Below are 27,064 nucleotides of genomic sequence, written 5' to 3' on the forward strand. Positions count from 1 at the left end.
TGCTGTACTACATATATTAAATATATATAATAGTTATAAATTAAATTTGTATATAATACTAGTCTCAACATTTACATTTCCTTAACTTTAATTTATTTCCTTTTCTAGATGATTGATAGAAAATTTAAACATTTATATGTGCAGAATTCTATCAAAATAGTACTTCACCTGGTAGGAACTGTTGTTTTTATCCCTGGTTTGCATTTTTTTGGCAAAAATTATAGCTTACAGCAATGTTTTTGTTCAATGTGTTGATTTTCATTCAGATAAGCCTTAAGTGAGACACAGTATTTTCAGCTGGCAAATCTGGAATGCAAACTTTGAAATGTAATTAATTCAAGACCGTTTCTCTTAAGCAACTTTTTTACAAGAACTTTTCCAAAATTACATGAAAATTCCTATGCTCTGGTTTTATACTCAGATTTTTCCATTGATAGAAGGAAAGAGAGAGGAAAAAGCATTAAGTGCTGCATGGTGGAGACAACAGTCTTTGTCATCAATTTATGTTTTCTTACTTGGGAAGACCAAAAAATAGGAAAAAAGGAGGGAATTTGGAAAACATTTATTTCTTCTCTTCCTCTTTTGCTCACTAAGAAATCAAGAAAGTAAGGAAGAGAAAATCAGAATAGTTTATTTATTTACTTTTAAAATGTGCTTCCAATTCTTCATATTAAAATAAGGGACTCTAAAAACCAAATTTGTTCTTACTGATGGTATTTTGAGGACAGCATGAAAAATACTTGCTAATTTTCAGCAGGATCTACTGAATGCTATTTAAGATTCAGGGGTATTTATTTAAAGTGTATCTATATGACTGACTTGTCCCTTTCTCAGGCTCTTTTCTGCTCCCCACCTTTCTCTTTACTGAAATGTTAGTGCAACTCTTAATGCCTGTAATCCTTTGTTGGCATAGTCACCAACAAATGAAAAGGAGCTGTGCCTGCTTGCACAATGAGGACTAGTCAAATGCAGGTTATCAGACTGCAAACAGTGCATAAGTCATGGATGTATCATCACTGAGAGATGCTGCAGAGAGTAAGTAGAGTGGAAAACATGTCGATAGTTCTGGGACATTGCTTTGCAGCCACACTCCTTAGTCTTGAATTGTTCACTTTGCTGAGTCTGTGGGGATGTCTTCAGCTTCTGGATGTATAATTTTTTCCCTGCTGCTTTCCGTTGACAGATTTCTCTGGTGGTAGGTGTATGAAACCTGTTAGAGAGATTTTCCTTAATAGGAATGCTCTACTGCTTAGGGACTGCTCCTGGGCTTTTGAGCAATGCAGCAGCATGTTTCGATGGAGCACCATACTTGGATCTCTTTACCTTGCTCCATCAAACTGAAGGATTCAACCAAATCTTATGTCTCAGCATCCCTGAGCTGTTCAGAATATCTAATATTTTATTATACTAGAGAAAATTGATTCTCGTAGCATAGAAATGTGGGTCATGATTGGATGTCCTCTTTCCTTCTCCTTGAAATGACAAATCTAGATGATTAATCTTCATGCTATCTATTTCCAACTTTGGCTTCTAAACAGTCAATGTCAGAGAACATATATTCTTTAAGCTAAGTAACTTGAGACAGCATCCAGATAAATAAATATCTTCCAAGTTCAGAACTCTAAGTAACAATTATGGTATTACAATGAGAGATATGTGAGCTCAGATGGATTAAACTGTAGTCAGTAAATACAGAGAACTTGCTGGGAAAACTTTGTAAATAACAGGGAAAACTTGCCTAGCTGACTTTACAAAATGGATATCAGCCCTTTGTTATGGAGGGCTGTGGATGAACACAGATAAAGAAAACATGAGTCTGCCTAAGTGATAGGAAAAAGTGGTTTGCAAGCACTATGCTGAAGGCAAACTAAGGTAAAATAAACATTTTTCTCATCAGAAGGCAATGCTCAAGGAAGGAAAACGTCTGGTAAGGGGAAAGGAGAGCAATATCACTAGTGATAAATTGTCTTTATGAAAGAAGGGTCAGCTGTCACATAGCAGGGTATTTAGTATATGAAGGGAGGACAGCTAGTGGGTGAAAACACCTCATATGTATCTGGCATTTTATCCCAGCTGCTGTGTAGCTTAAAAAACCTCCTTTAACTGTTGCTCAGTTATGCAGGGAACTTAGAACTCAAGTCCACTCAGGAATTTTCAGAATAGTTCTTCGAAATATAATAAGAGCATAAAAGTTTCTTTTCAGAAGCAGCTTTTCCAAGGCACTGATGGGAATAAATGCTCAATTCCTACTTACTTTTAATGCAAGTTATGCATCTAACTTCCCTTTACATCTATGAAAAACTCCTTGTTAACCTTCACAGTTTAGAATTTGCTCTCTGACACCATCTCTCTTAAAATAAATTGATTCTCCTGAGAGTTTGAAGGGCTGTACAACTTGCAAAATCCCTCTAGAGTGTGTGGTGAGGGAGAATTCTTGTTCATTATTTTGCTCAGGATCTCTTATGCTTTTTTATGCATAAATCAGAGAGCCTAAACTTAGAATCATAGAATAGTTTGGATTGGAAGGGACCTTAAGGATCATCTAGTTCCAACCCCTCTGCTATGGGCAGGGACATCCCACTAGATCAGGTTGCCCAAGGCCCCATTCAACCTGGCCTTAAACACCTCCAGGGATGTGGCAGCCACAACTTCCCTTGGCAACCTGTTCCATTGTCTCACCACTCTCTTGGTGAATAAATTCTTCCTTATGTCAAGCCTAAATCTGCCTTTCTCCAGTTTATACCCATTCTCCCTTGTCCTGTCACTGCAAGCTGTCTAATTTCCTTTGTTGCCACAGCAGATATAAAAAAATTCACTGGTACCTTTTTGGATCCTTGAAATACCTTCCTGCGAGGTAGTCTATGCCAAGAATGCATGGAACCTCTAGGCTAGTCACAATGGGATGTTTCTGCCATTCATTCCCTGTTAGGCTCACTTTTTGGCCTCCAACACAGTTAGCTATTGGGATCCCCCTGTCACTTCAGAAGTACAGATGGGTTCTTCCCCTTTATATCTTTATGGCATTACAGTACACTGTGCACCAGTGTCTGCTAGAGCCTTATACTTCTGTGGGTCTGATGTGGCAGGGCATTAAAACCACACAGTCCAATAAACATGTTTGTTCACTTCCTCCACCTGGATGGAGGCAGGGCCCCTCTAGTCCTGGTCATATTCTTCATTACTCATTTTTGTAAATAAAAATTTTAAATCCCCTTATTAAGATCAGAAATAAGATCAGCACTTCTAGTCTGTCTGGGGAGCAGCAATTTTTCTGTAAGAAACCTCTTCCCTTTTTGTGGTTGTATTTCCTTGCAACACACATACACATTCTCCGAGGGTTGAGGTAGATTTTCTGGCCCTCTTACTCATATTCTCTCTGTGGTCACACAGGTAAAACCACAGGATGGCCCTTGGTGTGTACCCTCTATATTCTCTTACTTGAGCAGAGGAATGCTTACTCCTAACTGAGATGTTAGTCTATACAGTCGGGAAGTAGGACATATCCTTTTTAAACTTCTAGAACTCCCAGGACAGTTTCTCCACAGCCAAGATCCAGGCCCATAGAGAGAAAGAGAGAGACATTTTTCATGTTGCCAGAGCTGGCCAGCCAATTCATCCACTGTTTGTCCTTCTCCCTGTTGCCAGGTTATTACTGTCACTGTCATAGGTTAACGGTGGTTGGCAATTAAGCACCACAGAGTTGCTCACTCACTCCACCCTGGTTGGATAGGGGAGAGAACTGGAAGAGTTAAAAGTGACAAAACTCGTGGATTGAGATAAAGACAGCTTAATAGGTAAAGCAAAAGGTGCCTGTACAAGCAAAGCAAAACAAGGAATTCATTTACTGCTTCCCATTGGCAGGCGAGTGTTCAGCCCTTTCCAGGAAAGCAGGGCTTCATCATGTGTAACAAATGACAAATCACAAATGACAAAAAAAGGTCATCACTCTGAATGTCCTCTCCTTCCTTCTTCTTCCTGCCCACTTTCTATGCTGAGCATGATGTCATATGGTGTGGGATATCCTTTTGGTCAGTTGGGTTCAGATGTCTTAGCAGCATTTCCTCCCAACTTCTTATGCACCCCCAGAATCCTCACTGATGGTGTGGTATGAGAAGCAGAAAAGGCCTTGACTCTGTGTAAGCAGTGCTTAACAATAACTAAAACATTCCTATATTATCAACACTGTTCCCAGCACAGATCCAAACCATAGCCCCATAACAGCTGCTGTGAAGAAAATTAACTCTACTCCAGCCAAACCCAGCATATGGAGGAAAAGAGCTGCGTTTCTTCCCAAGGACAGCAGACACTTAATGAGATTCCCAGAAAGAAACTAATTCAAATCCTCGCATTGTATTTTAAAAATTAAACATTTATGTTTCTTTCTTTCTCAATCTGGAAACAGAAAATATTTTACAGAGGCTGGGATTGTATCAATCACTTAGACTTATTCAGGCTTTGTGTGGGAAGGTAACTTTAGAGACAGTCCTCTTCTGTAAGACCAGAACTGTCAGCCTCTCATAGCCTGGAGTTTTTGTTGGCACATGAGAAGTGAGTGATTCAGTGGAAGCCAAATTTAGTTTTGCAAGTTGCTTTGATTTCCATGGAAATCTGGACTAAACTGATTTTGCACAATTTGCATAAAGATTTAGCATGATTCCTTAACTGTGATTAGTCTTCTGGATGTCATATCAAGGAAAATATCTTCACAAACACTGAAAAATTATATTATTTCTGTTTCTGATTAGTTTGTTCAGAACAAAGGTGAGGTTGTCTTTGCACAATTCTAAAGTTATGAAGCTGTCTGAACAGTCCATGCCATTTTGTTTTCAAGTGTCTGGGCCTTTGTGGTAATCATTCCTTTCTTGTGTGTCTCCTAGCCTACCAATAAGAAGTAGAAACTGTGGATGTGACTTTTAGCAAAATTTAGCATATCTGTAACATTTGCATGACTTTTTAGCAAAATTATCATATCTGTAACATTTGCATGACTTTTCACTATTTATTAAATTACTACTCCTGTGTCTAAAACTGGTTTTGGCATGACAGATTGAAAATATACAGCAATGTGCAGAATAGTTTAGAAGCTGTTGCTAACTATGCTAAAAAGTATAGCTAATTTTACAAGTAGTGAAGATTTTCAGTTGATACAGATATGTCTGCTGACCTATTTCATGCCAAACCAGAATGAAGTAGTAGAGCAATAATCATACCTTTGCACTGGTGGCAGAAATTGTTGATAATTCCCATTCCAGAACATCTGAGAAATCAAGTAGGTACCTCACTAGACTTCTTAGGAATTAAAAGATTAAAACAATGAGCAGATGTTTCACACTTCTGATTTGTAGTTATCCTTTTTCTGGGTAGCTGACTGTGCGTATATGCAGCATAGTGCCATGATGCTCATGTTAGCTCTGAATTTATTATCTAAGGCATTTTAGAACTCAGCTTTGCATGCAATTCCCAGCAAATCTACCTAGCCTGCAAGATATGCTCACAGATATGCTGTTTCTGGCAGCGTGGTAGCTCTATGTGTACTAGATGGATGAGTTTCCTTCTGTTCCTCTGGAGCTTGAGTTGGTGAGGTAAGTTTACTTATCCTTATAAAAGAGCACTTACATGGTAACATTTCCGAAATGGATGTACTATTCTTAGTGGAAGCTGGATTCCGCTGCTGGAGTGACAATTGCTCTGCATGAGATTTGGAAAGTAAACAGGAATAACGGATCCTTTCTACAGTGGTTGCCATCAAAGAGTCATCATCTGTTAGCAACTATCGCATAGCAAGGAGCCTAGAGTGCCTGACTTGCTGGCTGGAGCAATAGTGACTGTAATAGCCAGTGTACTGCATGGTTAGCTTAATGTAATCTCAAGCACTGAATATATTTGAATAGCTTTTAAGTTGTAGCAAACTTTGCAAAAGCAAAGAAATAGAAGAGAATGAAGAAATATTTTGCAGCAGTAGGATGCAAAAGGACAATATACCTCAGCAGAACATCTTTCAACTGATCATTCTTACCCTTGCTAGTTCATTTTAGACAATCAAGAAAACTGTTACTGATGTGTTTACTTTTCTTTAAGGGTTACTAGGAAGTGTTAGGCTGGCTTCTCAGAGTGCCTACAGCTGCAGTTAGAGCTGAGACTAAAAATCCTTTTGGTCAGAGAAGGGGAGGTTATTTCTTTTGCTTTCTGAGGTGTATGATTACTAGCCTGCTGCAGTTAGGTTTGCAGATACTGCACTCTTTCTCAACAGCTGTTTTCATGGGGCCCATGGTGGGGTTCAGATCACCGCAGAGACTTTATCGTATCTTTCCTTTAGCACACTTAGAACCTCGTTTTAGTCCTTAGCAAGGAAAACTTTATTTTGAATTAGAGTCCCCTGTGACATATCAGAATAGTGTAAGGATGATTGGCTGATATTTATCTTCTTCTAAAAAAAAGTTTCAACATTAGAATGATTTAACACCCCTCTTGCACCTGCTTAACAGCCTCCAAGGTTCAAGCTTGGAGTTCTATGTTACACAAAGAACACAAAATAATGCTGATGGGGAACAGGGATGTACTGGAATCATCAAACATCCATTATTACACAACTTACATAAAACATATTTTGCCAAAATGAAATGCTTTCCTCATTAAAACTAGTCTCATTGGATTACACATCTCTCTTGCAAAATTTTAAGAAAAGGCTATTGGCCTCAGTCTAGGGGCTTTGTTAACTTTTGTATTTTATTGTGTAGTAATAGAACTAGTGAGGACCATTACATCTGTGTTTAAGGACAGTGTAAAAGAATGAACTAAATTTTCATCAGAGGATATGTTATAATCTGTTTTACAAAATACTATACACAATTGAAAAATAATAGAAGACGTATAATGGAGTGGAGTACTATAACTATGTTGACTAAATGCAGTTTCCAGCAGTACTTTTTGTGGAAAATCAGACTGATGGTGTATAAAGCCTCAGTATTATTCGTAATTTGATTATAGCAGGGCTGGTGCCAAAATATACGACTGTTAAAGAAGGATTGCCTGGTGTAACTGACCACTCAGACTTCATTGGCTCTTCCAAGAGCTACAAGTAACATATCAGCACTTTCTATTATAATTTCAGCTTCAAGGCTGGTGGTCCAGAGACAGGTGTTGCCCTGTACTATTTTCTCCACTGGCAGGCACTTACAGAGACTAATGGGGCTGAAATGGTTGTAATTCCTTTCAGCCAATCTACACTTCCACCTAAAACTTTCAGTTTTTCAAAGGTTTGTCACAGGAACACTCAAGCATTCTGTCAGAAGGAAAAGGTCAAAAAAGGGTGTGTCCTTTCACATGCTTTGACAGTGATGCATATGACAAGGGAGTAATTCAGCCAAAAATACCATCACAAGCTGATAAGGCACTAGTGTATATACTGATTTGAATAAGACTGGTTCAGAGAAAAATGTACAACTGTAAGACAACTGCAGTAAATCTTCAGCCAAGATACTCTTTCCACTTCAACATGGATAAGAAAGTTGGGAAAATCAAAAGGATAAATGCATGACTAAATGGTTTGAAAGTGAAGATCTCAGGGAAGAAAAGAATCTACAATAGTCAGTTTTATTAGATATTTCAAGGATACTTTAATACTGCCTGGAAATGAAAATGGAAATATTTAGAATATATTAAGGCTGAAGGCAATGGCAACCTACCAACAGATATCTTGGAAGCAGGAAAGACCCGATGCAGAGAATCTGCTAAAAGTCCTCAGGAAGGAAAAAATGTCAGGAAGGTAAGAGAGAAGCGGAGAGCACATAGTGACAACATACGTTTGTAAAATATGAGCTTTGATGATGGAAAAAAGGACTTATTCAACAATTTGACAGAAAGAAAAGACAGTATAATAGACTCCACAGTAGAGCTGAAGTTCCTCAGTTCTGAATTAAAGCACTTTGAGTGATTAAGAGGGAAAAGTGACTTATGTTTGTTATTTATATTCTTATGCAGGTCTTCTTTAGAAGGTTCTGAGAAATACCTGGAATCTTATTTACCCAGGAGCATACAGCAGAAAAAAGTCTAAGGAAATATTTTATTTCTTTTTAAATCTGTAGCTGGTGGGAGGTTTTAGAAACTGGTAAAGGGGTTTGTGTGTTTGTGCTCGTGCAGGTGGTCTCATCAAACTATGCCTAGAAAGTCATACACAATCACTCTGATTCAGGGCTTTACAGGAATATTTTTATCTGGTTAAATTTGATTCCTTTTTTTTTAACAAACTTTAAGACTTGAACTTAATGTCTAGATATCAGTGTGGCATTGTAATTCTTGATTATCTACAATATATCTATGTCTGAGAAAAGTACCACTTTCACATCAAATTAAATGGGAAGTGTTGACAGAAAACCCGTTAAAAATAAATCCTTTTTTCTCTTTATGAACATGAAATATAATCACAAAGACCAGCAGCAGTTATAGCCTCTGCAAGCAGTAATGCTTCTGCCACTGATTATTATCTGACATGTGGTGACACTTCAACTAGCACTACAGTGGACAAGCAGTGATCAGGATATCTGCCTTAGTAGCAACAGTCCCACTTACCACGGCCTTAGTTGTATGCTTAAGTGCTTTAGAAATATAAAGTAACAAAGAAAACTATTTACCTAGGTAGTGATGATATGAAAATGAATCTTCAAAAGTGACTGTGCCTCATTACTGGCTTTTATCTGCCTGTTTGCCCTTTTCCTCAGTACAGCCCTGCTTCTGGTTCTTATATATTTTTTATTTTTTTTAATTTTTAAAAATATTTTTAAGAATAGTAATACATAGCAAAATTATCTTCACAGCATCTTTGTATGTTACTTAGAATTGCACATGTGAGTGTAAATATTTTTTTCTCTCAGTTAAATAGAGTAAATTGATGGAAAACATCTCATTATCATTTGCATACAAGAAAGGAGAAAAACTCTTTGAATTTAATATTCTGGGAAACCTTGTTTAATAGCTTAAAAATTACCTCTCAAATATGTAGTATGCATGTTCTGGAAGGATCTCCCTAGACAGTGAATGACAGTTTCAGGTTTTAGACACTTGGAACGTCTGATCCAAGTTATTGAGGTGTACTTTTTCAATTATTTGAGTAAGTTTTGGATCAGGTGCTGTGTCTTTGGCCAGCCAATTCTATTTTCAGGAAATAAGCAATATTCTTTTGTAATGTGAGCCCATAGAGTCATAATAATTTCTTCTGACCTCAGAGGTCTATAGTGTCCTCTTCTATATGGGAACTGGTCTCTTAAGTATCCGCTTACAGCTGATGAAGGAAAATTGGCACTGTGGGTGCAATTCCTCTTAACTGTTCTATGAATGTACTTTAGATAAGATAAATCCTGTCTCTGCTGCACTGACTAGACAGATTTCCATTGAACGTAGGCAAAACCTTGGTGATTAGATCATATGGATGTCTGCATTAGGCAGATGAATGCCACCTCTTAGTGTTCAAAACTAACCCTAAGAATTTCAAACAAGCTGCCGAGTACAATAGGTAATCATTACTGATACAGGATTAAATTCAAATAGTTATCTAAAAGCTTGAAGATATTTATCTAATTTTCAGTAACTTGAATCATCAGTATTCCTAATTGTTTGTTTTGGTGTGTACATCAGAATCCTTCACATTAAGAACATTAGTGTACTTTAAACAGCTTTTAAAATATTCTTAACTCTTCTGTGGAGCACTGCAGTCCTGACTCTTGTATGTAAAAATAAATAGCTGGCACCCTATGTTTTATCACCTGATTTATTTTTCTATTTCTAGACCCCAAGCTTCTGACTGAATTCCTGGCTTGATCCTGGATGCATCTCAGGGCTGGGGACATGCATGGTGAACGCTGATCAACCATGCTGTTACAGCTCTGTGTGCCCTACTCGCACACTACCGGACCTTGTCACTGAGGCCTCTGCCTGGCTGGCACTTGCCTCCCCATCCTTGTGAGCCACACCCTCCTTGCTGCACCTTGATGCTCAGGACAGGGAAGGGAAACTCTTCTTTACAAGTGGTGGTAAAGTTTCTGAAGGGAAAATCTGCTGAATCAGAAACACTGTGTATGTGGTTCTCCACCCTCAATAAGAATAAAACTAAATGTCTTAGATAAGTAAAGGGATGGATGCTTTACTGCACTCATGCAGTATGTGTGCTTTCATTTTTTCAGATGACACTGTCCTCACATCCCATTTCAGAACCTGTTTGCAGTCCTTTCCTCGCAAAGGGCTACATGTACACCTTATTTTCCCCCTTATATAAAGTTCTCTCATCTTCTCTTCCTGAGATATGTTCTGTATAACAGTTTTCCTCCCATGTTGAGCCTCTGATATCCCATAAGTCACATATTTTTCATTTTTTTGGGGCTCTCCTTGTTCTCTGACTCTCTCTTTTTGAGTATTTCAGGACCCTTGAATCAGGAGATATTTGTGCTCCTCACTGCCCACATTATCCACTCCTATCATACAATTGCTTTTTACAAGTCCACCGATTATTATATCACTAAAGCAAAATTATCGTATTTTAAGAGGAGATTACAAATCAATCGTGGCAATACATTACAAAATATGGTTACGTGGCAAACAGATACATGTAAGTATTCATCATATGAAATGATTTTGAAATAGACCAGTTTCAGAGTTTTCACAATTACTATGCTGTAAGTATTTTCTCATAGCTGAGGCCTCGTTCTTTTCAAAACACAGGTAGCATATATACGCTGTACTGGAAGAAGGTGTTTGAAGAGTGAATAACTGTACACAAACTGTATGTTGAAAACCTGCATAAAATTAATGCACAAGTTCATCTTTCCCCAGGCAGGCTTAATTTGCATGCTGGCATCTTATAAGAATAATTTGTTTCCTCTTTACAGTTAGTCTGTTTTTCATGTTCACTTGGGGAACATCTTTTATCTTGCTGTCTCTGCTTTGGCTGTGCTTTGTTCCTTCCTGGGTTTAGTTGTTATGAGTTGCCATGAGTTTGTTTCTCAGGAAAAAGAAAGACTTAATGTACTAGCCTTGTTAGTATGTTTGTGATATCTTGTTTGTGACAGAAAGTTGAGATGGGAGAAAACCGGTGCTTTGGCAGCCTTACACTGGCTCTCCAAGGTTTCAAGCAGCCAAATATGTTTTGCTTATGCAAGAATCATACAAATCAGGCCTCTTATAAAGCAAGTTCATTTTTTTATGAATAATTTGGTAGTTGATAGGAAGTAAATGAATAAACTACTTGAAGAAAATGTATCTCTTGACCTCTTCTTCAAATTCCTTACATGAACATCTTGTTTGACTTCTCAGCTTTAATTCCTTAGAGAATATTTGTTAAAGCTCCATTTTTTTAGACAATGAAGACTATGGCTATGTCTGAGGACATGAGGTGCCTTTGGACAGAAAGGAGTAATAGCAGCTGGTGAAACTGCATCCCTAGAAGCACAGGGGTCACACCCCTCACCTTCCCTAATTCTGACTGTGCAACTGTGAACGGAAGCCATGAGTTTCATGTTCTGTTTCATTCCCAAGTTCACTTTTTTCCCTTCTCTCTCTCTCTCTATCTGTCAGCAGGAGCTTGACATCTCTCAGGACTGGGGGACTTGAATTATGGATAATATTTTGTCTACTGAATTGCTATGCCAGCCTGAAGAAATACTATAAATTACTGCCATATGGGTACCAATTTTCTATTAAACTTTCGAATGTACCATGTTCCATATATTTTGAGACTTTAATGGAAAAAAAATATGGTATTTTGCTATTGTTGTTCTGAGGACTCCCACAGACCAGTCTCAAATGAAGTTCTTTCCCAATGGTAACCCCAGCAAGCCTTAGTTCCTTGCATGCACTTTTGTCCCTTGCAGCAGTGCTAGTGGTAGACAAAGCCCAGGGGTCAGCATGTAGTAAACCAGAAGGAAGATATTCCAGCTCAGCAGGAACTGGACTCCGAAGCAGTCCTACATCTGATCTCAGCAGGCATTGGAAGTCAGTTGAATTCTATGGCAATATGCAAAATCAGTGAGTCTTGATTACTTTGAATAAAGAATGAGCTTCTGAAATTAGCCTCCTGCTGAGCCCTCCAAGGCTTCCAAAGGAACTCATCTTCCCGTAGGTTATGAGACTATGGAGGTACAAGTGCATCAGACCAATATTTTCTGGGATTGTTGAAGTCTGGATGATGAGGTGTAAACTCAGGATTTTTACAGAGAAAGCCACATTGAGTTCCAGCAAACATTTCTAATGAAGTCTTTACGCCTTGAAAACTGATATGTATCTTTCTTAAAATAAACAAGTGAGCAAATGGACTTCAACATAAAAAAAAATGTAAAAGCATAATATTCTTTTCTATGTCTTTGCACTTCAAGTGCTGCCAGTGACACAGAGTTTTGGAAGCAAAGTATAGCTTATTTAGACTGACTGAGACATCATATAATAAGACACTAATCTATCTACATGATTTCTGCCTCCTTCAAAATCTCACTTTTTTTTTGGTTCAGAGAAAGACCCTCATCCTCAGCATTCTTGTTACTCTTGTCAGGCCTTGGTCTGTTTTATTTCATCACCTGTCTTTTGAGCACCCTTTCTGAAAATGTCTTTTTCTTCATAGGATTGTCCCTAGAGATTAGAAATGGGATAGGATGCTTATAGACAAGAGCTTTAGTTATCATCTTTCAGATTTGGTCTTGTTTGTTTGTATTTGAGAATATATTGCATTACCTTCTTTTTTTCTTGTTCTATAACTGTCATTGAAATAAACAATACTAAGGCATACAGGAAATATTGTACTAGATGTAATACATAATTAGAATTCTTAATGTATTGAATACTAAGTCCTATCTGCTGCGGCATTATCCTATGGACTATGAATTAAACATTTTAAAAAGGAAAAATAGCAGCTGTATAATGTTTAGCTATGCTATTAAATTTTTAACTTCTTCAGTTAAAGATGTTGGATTCTCATTTTATGCTGATTTGAAATATGGAATATTTTATAGTAATTGTAGATTGATTGTAATAGCAACTTTGTTGAATTTGCTGAAGCATAAAGCAATGTAATCTGAACACTGTACAGGAAGCAGGACGTATGGTATTCTGTTACTAGGATCCATCATTTGTTATCCTTAACTGTATTTCCTGAGTTAACTCTATGCAGTCTTTGTAGCATATTCCATTCTTTGTACTGATCTTCCTTGCTTTTTTTAGTGAAAAGTTTTGTATTTAGACACACTTTGAGGCCAAGGCTGTGTGACATGATGCTGGAGGTGAGGCACCTGTTTCCTCACATTATGTTCCCAGGATGGGTGCATTTTACACAGGTGTCATGTCAAAACAATATAGCAGGCACATTCCAGGCAGAGACTTCCTCTTCTTCAAGATTTTTATTGAAATCATGTTTCAGAAAATGCAAGCAATGCCGTAAGGAGGTACCCCTGTGAAATGAAATTCTCTCGGTAAGATAACTCAGGCAAGTTTGTGAGTACTCCCAGGATATCTAAACCTTATCCATCTGAAGTCTGCTTTCTGGAACGTAAACCTGATGAGATATATTTAAGCATTCCATGAAAATCTTGAAATCTTTGCTAAGTAGCATGTTTTACTTATTTGTATGCATGCAAAGCCCTTATGTTTAAACATTGTCTTGAAAACTGGATGTGTCAGTTCAGTTTCTGAAATACAGATCTCTCTAGTGTGTCCTTGAGATGTCCCAGGGATCTGAAATACCTGTGATGAGGGTGTACTGTGCCTTTGGATGACTTTGAGTGCCTATATTTGGATTGAGATCAGAGTGTCTCTTGCTAAGCTGCTTGGTCTCAAACTGTAGCATTAGCAGAGTCTTCTCAAAACAACACAAACAAGCCCCAGTGGAACTACTTAGGAAATGTGAACCTTGTATAAACAAACTAACAATAAAGGAAAATCAAACTAACAATAAAGGAATCGATCACTTCCAAACAACTTATCTCCTCAAATTCTTAGCCTTAAAACAGGAAAAGGCCAGAATCATAGAATAAATTTGTTTTAATAGTGTAGTTTGAGTTGGAAGGGACCCTTAAAGGTCATTTAGTCCAACTCCCATGCAACGAGCTGGAACATCTTCAACTAAATCAGGTTGCTCAGAGTCCTGTCCAACCTGGCCTTGAATATTCCCAGGGGTGGGGGCATCTACCATGTCTCCAGACAACCTCTGCCAGTATTTCACTATTTCTATAATAGTAAGCAGTTAGCATGGTCTCACGTATTGTTGTAGTGATGCCTAAAGCTGATTTGAATGAGGACAGCCTTCTGTAGGAGACTTATGTGTCTAAATCCATTCTAGTTTGGCTAGCATTGGTGCTAGAGAAAAAATCTGTCTATGTATAATGTGAATGAAGACATAGCCTAAGAGTCGGCAGAGCACCAAATTCTTGCCCATTTTCTTGATGTTATCTATATGGCAAAAGAGAAGATTGCACGTTAAGTGATAAAAATTTTTCATAAAGTTTAATAAGGCCTGTAAGTTTAAGAACATAAACAAAACCTTCCTTTTCCTTTAGGGAAGAAAAAAAAAATGTAGAGTTTCATGCTAGAACTTCTTTGTTAAATCCCTCATTTTTCACGATGGTTGTTTTTGTTAGGTTTGCCCCACGAAATTCTTTACATTATATTGTATTCTTGATGTGGAGAAAACCATGAAAAGATAACCTTTACTGTTAATATAGAGGTCAATTGCAAAATTTAGTGTTTTTCAGCACTCTTTGAGAGTTGGAAAAAAAACGAATGGTGAGCCCTGTTGTATCATCTTGTAGAAAAGCTCTGTATGTTGTTTTTAATAGCATTTCCACTTAAAATCAAGTTAATTATAGAGTCATCAATATGTTTCATTAAATACCTGTAAGATTCTCAACTCAACAACAAATCTGATATGCAATATTTCATTGGCTTGCCTTCATTTGTGAAACACTATTTCACACGTTAAGTTATAGTATCATCTACGCTTAACCTTGTGTACATGCATGCACACATACACATGCACACACTGTTTTCAGTTAAAATAGGTTGTCCCATCAAATATCATTTACAACTATCAAAATGATTTTTGTTTCCAACTAGTAAAAAGATATTCTTTCCCAAACTGATGCATCACATCAACTTGAAAACTTAATTTGTCATAGAGCTGGTACACTTCCTGTCAATGCTAAATTATGTTTCCCTCCACTCATTATCAGCTTACGGTTTGTTAGGCTATTCCATTTTTAAACTCCAGATTTTCCCTTACTAGTTTCAACAAAGCCACTAAAATTAAATATTTATAAGAGTGCTACCGTTCTCCCCTTTGAGATCAGTAATATAATTATGAATAGTCATTACCTGGTTATTTTCCGTTACCTGGCTGATTTCCATTACACAAAATCTTTGCATTTCATTAGTGAACTAAGCTGTAAATTCAGCCATAAGTTTGTTTTCAAAATTCAAGGCTAATTGCCTCAAGCAGAGCTTAGTAGTTGAGATAGCCTATAAAATTTAATTTTTAACAGGGAAAATGTTTGTGTGACCAGTTACAGTTGGTTTACAAGGAATAAAATAAAGAGAATGTGGCCTAATTCTAACCATGGTAAAATGCTGCAATACTAATAGTGACACAGTATTGAACTCTTCTGCTGGCTGTGAACACTACTACAGGGGTCTATTGACTATATGGTGACCTTCACCACATATGTTACAAGTGAAGGTGACAGGAATTGTGTTTGCCATCCCTGCAAAAAATTCTGTGTGTTTTTGCTGAACTTAGACAAGTAGGTACCCTATCTGGCACCTTTGGTTCAAGCATCTCAGCAGTCTCACAGAATGCAAATATTGGAAGGTCTTCAATATATGCACATCCAGAAGAGAAAATTTAAAAAAGAACAAGTCAACATGTAGACAAGCAAAACCAAGCAAATCCTTTCATGCACTCTCACTTCAATACTGTCATAGGTTATGTTGTTCAAAACTTGTTAAGTCACTTCCTGTCAGGCAAGAGACTTTCCCAGCTTTTAGCTAAAATATCATCTCAAGTAAAACAGCAGTTATAGAGGAAGTGCTGACAAAGCCATGCATAGCTAGTAAGTGACACCACCTTTCCTAGCAGCTTTTTTTTCACATGCTGTAGGTAATTATTAAAGTGCTCTGATGTTCCAACCAGAAATTGCTAGATGCCTCTAGTTCTGGTTACTTCGTGTGTCAAAGAAGCACTGAATGGTTTGCTGTGGCCCTGTAGGTATACCATGTCCCAGGCTGATGGAATTATGTCTGGGATTTTAGAAAGGTCCCCAAAAAGAAATAGGTAACTAGCTCCCTTGTTTGGCACCCATAGGCACTACAAAATATTACAGACACTGGCAATAGTGTCTGTAATAGACAGAAATAGTGTCTGTAATAGAAAGGCTGTGGATGTGGTCTTCCTGGACTTCAGCAAAGCCTTCGACACAGTTTCTCACAGCGTTCTGCTTGAGAAACTGTCAGCCTCTGGCCTGGACAGGCGCACACTCTCCTGGGTGGAAAACTGGTTGGCTGGCCGGGCCCAGAGAGTGGTGGGAAATGGTGTGAAATCCAGCTGGAGGCCAGTGACAAGTGGGGTTCCCCAGGGCTCAGTGCTGGGTCCAGCCCTGTTCAATGTCTTCATCAATGATCTGGATGAAGGCATCGAGTGCACCCTTAGCAAGTTTGCGGACGACACTAAGCTGGGTGGAAGTGTCGATCTGCTGGATGGTAGGGAGGCTCTGCAAAGGGATCTGAACAGGCTGGACCGCTGGGCAGAGTCCAATGGCATGAGGTTTAACAAGGCCAAATGCCGGGTCCTGCACTTGGGGCACAACAACCCTATGCAGTGCTACAGACTAGGAGAAGTCTGTCTAGAAAGCTGCCTGGAGGAGAGGGACCTGGGTGTGTTGGTTGACAGCCGACTGAATATGAGCCAGCAGTGTGCCCAGGTGGCCAAGAAGGCCAATGGCATCTTGGCTTGTATCAGAAACAGTGTGACCAGCAGGTCCAGGGAGGTTATTCTCCCTCTGTACTCGGCACTGGTGAGACGGATCCTCGAATACTGTGTTCAGTTCTGGGCCCCTCACCACAAGAAGGATGTTGAGGCTCTGGAGAGAGTCCAGAGAAGAGCAACAAAGCTGGTGAAAGGGCTGGAGAGCAGGCCTTATGAGGAGTGGCTGAGAGAGCTGGGGTTGTTTAGCCTGGAGAAGAGGAGGCTGAGGGGTGACCTCATTGCTCTCTACAACTACCTGAAAGGACGTTGTAGAGAGGAGGGTGCTGGCCTCTTCTCCCAAGTGACAGGGGACAGGACAAGAGGGAATGGCCTCAAGCTCCGCCAGGGGAGGTTTAGGCTAGACGTTAGGAAAAAATTCTTTACAGAAAGGGTCATTGGGCACTGGAACAGGCTGCCCAGGGAGGTGGTTGAGTCACCTTCCCTGGAGGTGTTTAAGGCACGGGTGGACGAGGTGCTGAGGGATATGGTTTAGTGTTTGGTAGGAACGGTTGGACTCGGTGATCCGGTGGGTCTCTTCCAACCTGGTTATTCTGTGATTCTGTGATTCTGTGATTCTGTAATAGCCTGCAAGTGCGCTTGGATTATTGAGTAGACTTTAGGGAGAATTTTGTCATGGGTGCAAATCCAGTTCACAGAAGTGGCAAACCCAGTGATTTACTGTGTATTATAAAAACACCTAGAACACTTTTGCGAAGAAACAAAGAAGATGAAAGTTTCTGTAAAGTCCAGACTTCAGGAACACTTTTGAAAATCTTATTTATTTACAATAATACACTGTACTGGCAGCTGTTGTTGTAACGCAGCCACAAGCACATGCACAGACGTGTGTGATGCACAGTTAATGAGCTCCAGGCAGTGTACGCATCCCTCAGCCAGAATCCTATCACCTCTGTTGAGTAATTTCTCCCTAAATGTTATACTGAACAGAGGTCTTCACAGTGGTAGTAGAAGGCCAACTACTGGGGAAGACGGGTTTTGTGGTGTCAAAAACCTGTGTTTCTGTTACTGAAAAGGGTGCTTCGGTCTATTGTCTGGGACATACACAGAAAATTGAACAGAGTTTTATGTATTGGACCCTAGACAGCCAAAACTTGTAGTGTCATTCAGCAAGGATCATTCTTGTGAATGATAAATAATGGGAAAGTTGAAAGCAAAGAGCTAATTATAAATCCACTTTATTACTAAGCCATGCTAGTACTAAGCTTGTAGTATTGTGATGTGTTGCTTTACCCTCAGACTGTAAGGATGAGTGAAGGAAAAGTTGGCTGGTAGTAGCTAATAACAGGTAGCGACATGTGTATGGTATACATGGTTGCCCTTCTTAGTCACCAAACCTCAGTAAAAATTGTGTACTTAGATTCTTGTGTGCTACAATACACGGAATGTAGTCCGTCCTTTCTACTCTACCTATTTGGAGTGACATACCAGGTGGTAAGACCTTAATTAGGCAGTCGTGCTCAGCTGAGCATGTCTGTAAGTTGTTGTCAGTATTCCTCACAGTTTTGTTTCCTCTGATCAAATTAGGGGTGTGGAGAGCCATTTCCTTTAAAGGTTCAGTCTTCTGTGGAACATAATTTCTGCTTTAAAAAGTTCTCAAACAACCAAGAAAGAGCTTTAAGGTGAACTTTACTAGGGAAGAAAACTATTGGCCATGGGCTAAGTATAAATGAATCAGTCATCAAAATCTTTGGAATTCCTGACAAAAGACAGAAGTAGATTTTGGCAAGGTGCTTGCACAATACCCTTTCTACCTATCCTACAAAAAGGACAGGAAAAAAGGCAAATCACTTGTTATGTTTATCTCTGTTAACATCGTACTTCATATGTTGCTTCAGAACACACATTTTTTAGTAAAATAAAATGGATGAGCACAATGAGAAAGGAAATAAAAATTTTATTTTTTTATCCAAGCTTATATTTGTTTTATTCTGTGCCCTCTGTCATTCAATTAATGCCTGGCTCCGAGCCTGGTGTGAGGAGAGGGGCTTTGGCTTCTTTGATCATGGGGTGGCTCACACACCCCCAGGCTTTGTTGCTAAAGATGGGACACGTGTGTCTCCTAGGGGGGCTAAAGCCCTTGCTAAAAACCTAGCTAAGCTCATAAATTGAGATTTAAACTAGATGTGAAGGGGGAGGGGGTTGAGACCAGGCTAGACAAGAATGAGCCTGGACGTGGGGCAATGGTGATTCGGAGAGGGTGTGCTGGTGAGGACCGCCAGTACATCACCACGCAAAAAGTGGGGGAGAACACACCTGGGGTTGCTAAGGGAGATACGGGCACTCTGGCACTAGCTACTCCAGTTACCAGGCAATTGGGAATGAACTCTGTTCCCTCTAAGAGGGCTGAAAGCTCGGCAGCTCATCTGAAGTGCATTTACACCAATGCACGCAGCACAGGGAATAAGAAGGAAGAGCTGGAAGCTGTCGCAGGGCAAGGAGCCTATGATGTTGTTGTCATCATAGAAACGTGGTGGGATGACTCATATAACTGGAGTGCAGCTATGGTGGGGTACAAACTCTTCAGGCGGGATAGGAAGGGTAGGAGAGGAGGTGGGGTAGCCCTCTTTGTAAGGGAGGACTTGGACACCGCTGAGATGGATTGTGGTGATGAGGAGATTGAGTGCCTGTGGGTTAAAATCAGAGGAGCCCACCAGAAGCTAGATTTTATGATGGGAGCCTGTTACAGACTGCCTAGCCAAGGAGAAGCAGCTGATGAGCTCTTCTATAAACAGCTGGGGTTAATCTCTAGGTCAATGCCTCTTGTTCTTGTGGGAGACTTCAATCTTCCTGATATCTCCTGGAAGTACAATAGAGCAGAAAGGAAGTAGTCTAGGAGGTTCCTGGAGTGCGTGGAAGACAACTTCCTTGTACAGCTGGTGAATGAACCAACAAGGGAGGGTGCCCTCCTGGACCTGCTCTTTGTGAACAGAGAAGGCCTTGTGGGGGATGTGGCAGTAGGGGGACGCCTAGGACAAAGCGATCATGAGATGATAGGGTTTTCTGTTCTAGGTGAAGTGAAGAGGATGGTTAGCAGGACAGTAGCATTAAATTTCCAGAGGGCAGACTTTGATCTCTTCAGAAGGCTGGTTGGCAAAGTCTCATGGAAGACAGTAGTTAAGGGCAAGGGAGCCCATGAGGGCTGGGAGCTCTTCAAAAAGGAAATCCTAGCAGCTCAGGAGAAAGCCATCCCCATGTTCCGGTAAAAAAGCCGGCAGGGGAGAAAGCCAGCTTGGTTGAACAGAGAGGTCTTGAGTGATATCAAGAAGAAGAGAAATGTTTATGGGCTCTGGAAGACGGGACAGGCCTCTTGAGTGGACTACAGGAGGGAACTGAGATTGTGTAGAGAAAAAATCAGAAGGGCTAAGGCTCAACTAGAAATCAGATTGGCAAAGTCTGTGAAAGATAACAAAAAATCTTTCTATAAATATATAAATAATAAAAGGCGGACTAGGGAGACCATACAGTCCCTATTGGACGCAGAAGGAACAAGAGTGACAGGGGATGAGGAAAAGGCTGAGGTACTTAATGCCTTCTTTGCCTCAGTCTTTAATTGTAAAGAAAGTCGTTCTTTCTGCGTACAAACCCAGGAGCTAAAGGAGCATAATGAGGCTCCCATGATCCAAGAGGAGGTGGCCAGAGCCTTGCTAGCCCAACTAGACACCCACAAGTCTATGGGGCCGGATGGGATTCACCCTAGGGTATTGAAGGAGCTGGCGGATGTGCTGGCCAAACCCCTTTCCATCATCTTCCAACAGTCCTGAAAGACTAGGGAAGTTCCACTGGACTGGAGGCTGGCTGATGTTGTGCCCATCTACAAGAAGGGTTGCAGGGAGGACCCAGGAAACTACAGGCCTGTCAGTCTGACCTCAGTGCCAGGGAAAGTCATGGAGAAGGTGATCTTGAGTGCTATCATGAAGCACATGCAAGAGAACCGGGTGATCAGGCCCAGCCAACATGGGTTCACAAAAGGCAGGTCTTGCCAAACTAACCTGATCGCCTTCTATGACAAAGTGACTCGGCTGCTGGATGAGGGAAAGGCTGTGGATGTGGTCTTCCTGGACTTCAGTAAAGCCTTTGACACAGTTTCTCACAGCATTCTGCTTGAGAAACTGTCAGCCTCTGGCCTGGACAGGCGCACACTCTCCTGGGTAGAAAACTGGTTGGCTGGCCGGGCCCAGAGAGTGGTGGTAAATGGTGTGAAATCCAGCTGGAGGCCAGTGACAAGTGGGGTTCCCCAGGGCTCAGTGCTGGGTCCAGCCCTGTTCAATGTCTTCATCAATGATCTGGATGAAGGCATCGAGTGCACCCTTAGCAAGTTTGCGGACGACACTAAGCTGGGTGGAAGTGTCGATCTGCTGGATGGTAGGGAGGCTCTGCAAAGGGATCTGAACAGGCTGGACTGCTGGGCAGAGTCCAATGGCATGAGGTTTAACAAGGACAAGTGCCGGGTCCTGCACTTGGGGCACAATAACCCTATGCAGTGCTACAGACTAGGAGAAGTCTGTCTAGAAAGCTGCCTGGAGGAGAGGGACCTGGGGGTGTTGGTTGACAGCCGACTGAATATGAGCCAGCAGTGTGCCCAGGTGGCCAAGAAGGCCAATGGCATCTTGGCTTGTATCAGAAACGGCGTGATCAGCAGGTCCAGGGAGGTTATTCTCCCTCTGTACTCGGCACTGGTGAGACGGATCCTCGAATACTGTGTTCAGTTCTGGGCCCCTCACCACAAGAAGGATGTTGAGGCTCTGGAGTGAGTCTAGAGAAGAGCAACCAAGCTGGTGAAGGGGCTGGAGAACAGGCCTTATGAGGAGTGGCTGAGAGAGCTGGGGTTGTTTAGCCTGGAGAAGAGGAGGCTGAGGGGAGACCTCATTGCTCTCTATAGCTACCTGAAAGGCGGTTGTAGAGAGGAGGGTGCTGGCCTCTTCTCCCAAGTGACAGGGGACAGGACAAGAGGGAATGACCTCAAGCTCCACCAGGGGAGGTTTAGGCTGGACATTAGGAAAAAATTTTTCACAGGAAGGGTCATTGGGCATTGGAACAGGCTACCTAGGGAGGTGGTTGATTCACCTTCCCTGGAGGTGTTTAAGGCACGGGTGGACGAGGTGCTAAGGGGCATGGTTTAGTGTTTGAAAGGAATGGTTGGACTCGATGATCTGGTGGGTCTCTTCCAACCTGGTTATTCTATGATTCTATGATACTACGATTCTATGATTCATTCCTTTATTTAGAGCAAACATTAACAGGATTACGACTGTAATTCTCACTTCCATTATGGATAGTTTGGACGCACTTCCTCATCCTAGCCCTGTGCTTTGACCACCTGTATTTTATTTTGTTCTGTTCTCTTTCTGTCCTCCCCCAGCATCACCAGGCAAGACAGAACAACAGATACACAGTAGGCACAGTTTGATCAGGTGGCACAGGGAGACCTGGGGTATACAGGCTGGCATTCATTAGACAGGAGGGCATCTGGGCTCCATGGCACAGAGGCAGCACATTGTCCGAAGGACACCAGGCAACAGGTGGGGATGGTGCATATTCTAAAAAGTAGAGAGCATATGGCAGGACATGTGGCTGAGGACATGGATGCCAATATGCCACTCACTAAACACCACCCCCACTTTTTATACACTCCCATGATATCCCCACTGCTAAAGAGCAATTACTGTACAGGTTAACTTGTTCTCCTGCTCTAGACTCTTAGATTACAGAAAGGAATATCAAGTGGGCTATGCCTGTAGCTGGAGAAGAATGCATGATGGGGGTGGAAATATCTTCCCATGAGGTAGACAAAAACTAATATAGAGAAGTGAGATTATTTGCACTGGAAATAACCAATGCTATTTCAAGATCTGATCCCACAGAGCTTGAATCCTAATGTTCCAGGCAGAACAGGCCTCCCACAGTACATTAAGTAATACATGCACAAAGATGTAATGCCAGGTGGTCTGGAATTATCTGTCTTTCCAGTTACTTGAAGGAGTTCTACATCTCACATAGTGCATCCTATTTCATTGATCATGCAGTGTAAAATAATTTTATTTTGGTGAGCAAGTCTAACATTTTAGATTGATGTGTGGGCTTAGGCAAAAATTTTCCAGTGTGCCCAATACCCTAAAAATGGCTCCAGCCGGAATAAATTCTAACCGCTTCACATCAACAGAAAATAAAAAGACTGAACAGTCCACCTTCACCAAGTTCTCAGGACATCTGGAAGTGTAATTTCCCACAGCCACTGGGAATACTGGCTCCTGGATTTAGGTAGAGATCTCCAAATCATGTGCTACCCTGGCAAAGGACAGCTGGGAAGCTATTTTCCCAGTCAAACCAGGAGACAAACAGAGGAATGAAAGAGTAATTCTAAAGTGTACTGTAATCTTGCGCTGTCCTTACCTCTTTCTCCATTATAAAGTAATCTGTGAATAAAGTTAGGCCCAGACAGGTTTTTTTTGTTTTGTTTTGGTTTTGATTTTGTGGGATTTTTTTTTAATAATCAATTTGCTGATCGGGATATGTGAAAACAAATGGCTTAGCAAAGTGAAGAAGTGGTGAGAGACTGCTTGTTATTAAACAAGAATAAAAATAGCAATAGTAGAAAGGACAAAAAAAAGCATGGAGGATTTTCAATTTAATGACAATGGCAAGAATATGAAACACAATTTCAGGACATGCAGTAGTATTTTTATACATGTGTTTACAGAGACAGCAGTAAGGGAAAATCCTTACCTGAATTCTAGTGGGAAAAGTGACATTTATGTTATGAAGACATTTAAATTTTCTAGTCACAGGATGAAATGAACTATGAAGATCTAGCAAAAACCTTATAGGTGAAAGACTGTCTTAATTTAAAGAGAGAAATGAGAGAAAAATTAGACTTTCTAGCCATCTTTAACAAATCCCAAGAGCTCCTTTCCCTCTTGAACTGGTTTCTGTGGAAAAAGTGAAAAATGTTTTTCTTAGTGATAAAAGAGATCCCGAGAGGAGAGAGCTGGTCAGCCAAGGAACAAGCTGCACTAGTTGATTTGAAACAAGCCTACCCTCTACACTTTAAAAAAAATAATCCTTTAACCTTCAGCATGTTGGAAGAAAGGCTATCTGTAGCCAAAGAAGAGATAATCATTAATAAATTGTGAAAGGTAATTTTTTCCGTTATTTAGGGGTTTGTGTTTATATGCTCTTTAATAAGCTTCAATCCAAATATGCTAACAAGAGGGTCTGTTGAATATAGTAACACTTTAAACATGGAGATAAGATGACTTTTTTAACTTTAAGGGAACCTTTCTCCACCTCAGACAGCTGTGATAGGTTAACACATTGTACCTTATATTTTAAGACTGTCTCTTAAAGCAGCACGTTATACTTATCATCATCATATTATGCAAGGGAATACTTTGCACTTTGGAAACAAACAAAACAATCCTATAAATTTTTTTTCCAGAAAAATAATGGCAACATTGAATTGGCTATATTTTCAGAGATATCTTGACCATACTTGAATAAATTATTTAGGACCCAACAAACAGGTTAGAGCCTGTTCCTTTCCGCCCTAACTGAATTGGAACCTGAAAAGTGTAAGCGACTGCCTAATTGGGTTTGGGGTGGCCAAACCAATCCACAAAATTAGTATTTCAGCTGCTGAGGTGAGCTGAGACATAGCCTTTTGCTGCTTATGGGTTATTTGAAGAGACTATTTCAGATAAAGGTCCTCTGTCTGTTAGTGAAGTTTCAAATACACCTAAGGAGAAATTCAGGTAAGCACACTCTGTCTATTGCTTATCAGCTAACAGTATCAGATAGGTTAGCAGAATGCTCTTGCAGACAACTTCAAAGGCCCTTAGGGAAAAAAAAAACCCCAAAATCAATAGTCTACCATACAGAAAGTTTCAGCAAAGTTATTGCTCAAATATCAGATATAAATTAGATTTCATTTATTGGATTATGTTTTTGAAAAACAACTAAGAAAACAGTAAAGCAGATGTGTTTTTAAAAACAAAGTATGTGTGCCTGGACTAAGGAGTAAATTCAGGGAAGGTTATGCTGGGGCAGGTTGTTGCAGTCCAGTTTTCTGTAGCAGGATTAAAATGACAGATAATGAAGAAACGAGATGACCCTTTGCTCCAATGTAGAGACTTCCAGAAAAGGAACAGGTTAATTAGTTCCAAGGATGTTATTAGAAAGGAAAAATGAGATACATATATTGCCACAGAGGCATGGAGGCAACTATTCACATTTTGATGTTGGGGACAGTAGATATTTCTGGTCATAATGAAATATAATGGTTTACAAATAAAAAAGTGTAGTTGTATATAGCTACCTCAGTGCTACTCTGGTGTGATTGCACAAAGCAAATGTAATTCATACATACATAATGGGAAATATAGTATACCTACACCACAATGGTTTTCATTTTCACATGTCACCTCTATCTTTATAGGATGTCACTCTTGCAGAAGGAACCATTCTGTGAGGAAGACCTGTTACAATGAAGAACTGAGGAGAAACACCTCTCTGCCTCCAAGGGCCTGACATTGCTCTTTCTTACCTGGCTACTTCACTTAACCTAGAGTGAGCAGTATTATGACTTACGGTATATGAACAGTAGATGATCCCATTAATAGTCTTACAAGTTAACTTGTCATGGCTTTACTCCTGAGAACTTTCTGAAACTATAGAGCCACTTTGCTTGGTAAAACAGACGAGTGTTCGTTTTTCATTAGGAGCCAGTCACAAAGGAAACTAGAGGCATCAGTAAGTCACCTTCAATTTTAAAAAGTGCTGAGCAGACGACATTTGGTATTTATTAATCCTAGATATGAAAGAAGCAGTATCTTAAACTGTAAGCCTTAAATGTCATACTTTTGGTTTTTACGTTGTAGTGGTAGGAATTATATCCTCCAAAGACTAACCAGCAGTTCACAGCTGGCAAACAAATGAGAAAGAGTGCAAGGGACCTTTTGTCATCATTATTAATTAGTGTATTATGTGTTCAATAACAACTTTCATCCGTCTCCCATACTAATCTGTGCTGTTACTAAACATGGTTTATTTTTTTAACTTTGTTTTTGTGTAACTTACTTTAATACTAATTGATGACAAACATAAATTACCTTAAATAATTATGCTAAATATTCATTCAAATCTGTCACACAACAGGCAGAATTATCTAAGAAGTGTTTTAAAGGACTATATTAATTCATTCTAAAACAAAACAATGTCTTATATTAGGTTAAAAATGTGTTGAGTGACCCCAAAAGATTTGCTGAACCAAGGGAGAGAGGTTTTTATAATGATGAGAGTTAGAAATAAAAGGAAATTATAATTTTGTGCACCAGATCATTTTGTATGACTTCCTTTTTAAGAGAGATATGAACACAGAATCATTTGATGTCCTCAGCTGAAGGATATGAGCACTGTGATCAAATTAAAGTCTGGAAAAGTAAACGTGAATATTTATGAGATATCTGGAAGTAGGAAATACTCTTGTGATGAAAAATGCCATTACTTGCTACTTTAGTGGAGTAGGTTTTGTAGGTTGCTGTCACTTTGGTGAGTATCTACTTGCCTGTTGATCGTGCAGTTGCCTGGACAGGACAGATCCTCCCTGGCACAAGAACAAAAGGATCTGAAGCCTTTGCAGGGACATTTCTCACAGATGAACTCTGTAAAACCTGCACTGGCATGCTTTATGGTCGCAGCTCTAAGAAACAGAAAATTTGCAGACCAACAAAAGATGGGACTGGGGAGTAGAATGAAATTTTCTCTCTCATATGACACCATAAAAATTGTATCGGAAAGTAAGTAAAAATCATAGATAAAGAATTATGGTCCACCTTAACAAGGGTAACTATAGCCTGAGCATCATAGAATTCACTGGCGTGGAACTGGAGTCCTGTCTGCAAATATTCTTCCCTATGAAATATTGCAGATTTGTTCTTCTCTGAGATAGCATTTCTCTAACCACTATTGTAGAGAACAGTGTGTCTTGAAAGGCTCTTGGAGGAGTATATTTTATGAAAATTTTCATTCATCCAGTCTTCCATTTGGCCTTTCACACAAGAG

The 27,064-nt window shown here is 39.9% G+C and overlaps 1 protein-coding gene across 1 annotated transcript in view; it reads left to right on the plus strand.

Annotated features, from left to right (window-relative positions):
- Positions 1–27,064, plus strand: part of NEBL (nebulette) — a 412,617-nt gene that overhangs the window by 147,883 nt on the left and 237,670 nt on the right. The gene's annotated exons all lie outside the window — the stretch shown is intronic.

This window comes from Phaenicophaeus curvirostris, chromosome 6, assembly GCF_032191515.1.
Source record: "Phaenicophaeus curvirostris isolate KB17595 chromosome 6, BPBGC_Pcur_1.0, whole genome shotgun sequence".
NCBI classification, from domain to species: domain Eukaryota; kingdom Metazoa; phylum Chordata; class Aves; order Cuculiformes; family Cuculidae; genus Phaenicophaeus; species Phaenicophaeus curvirostris.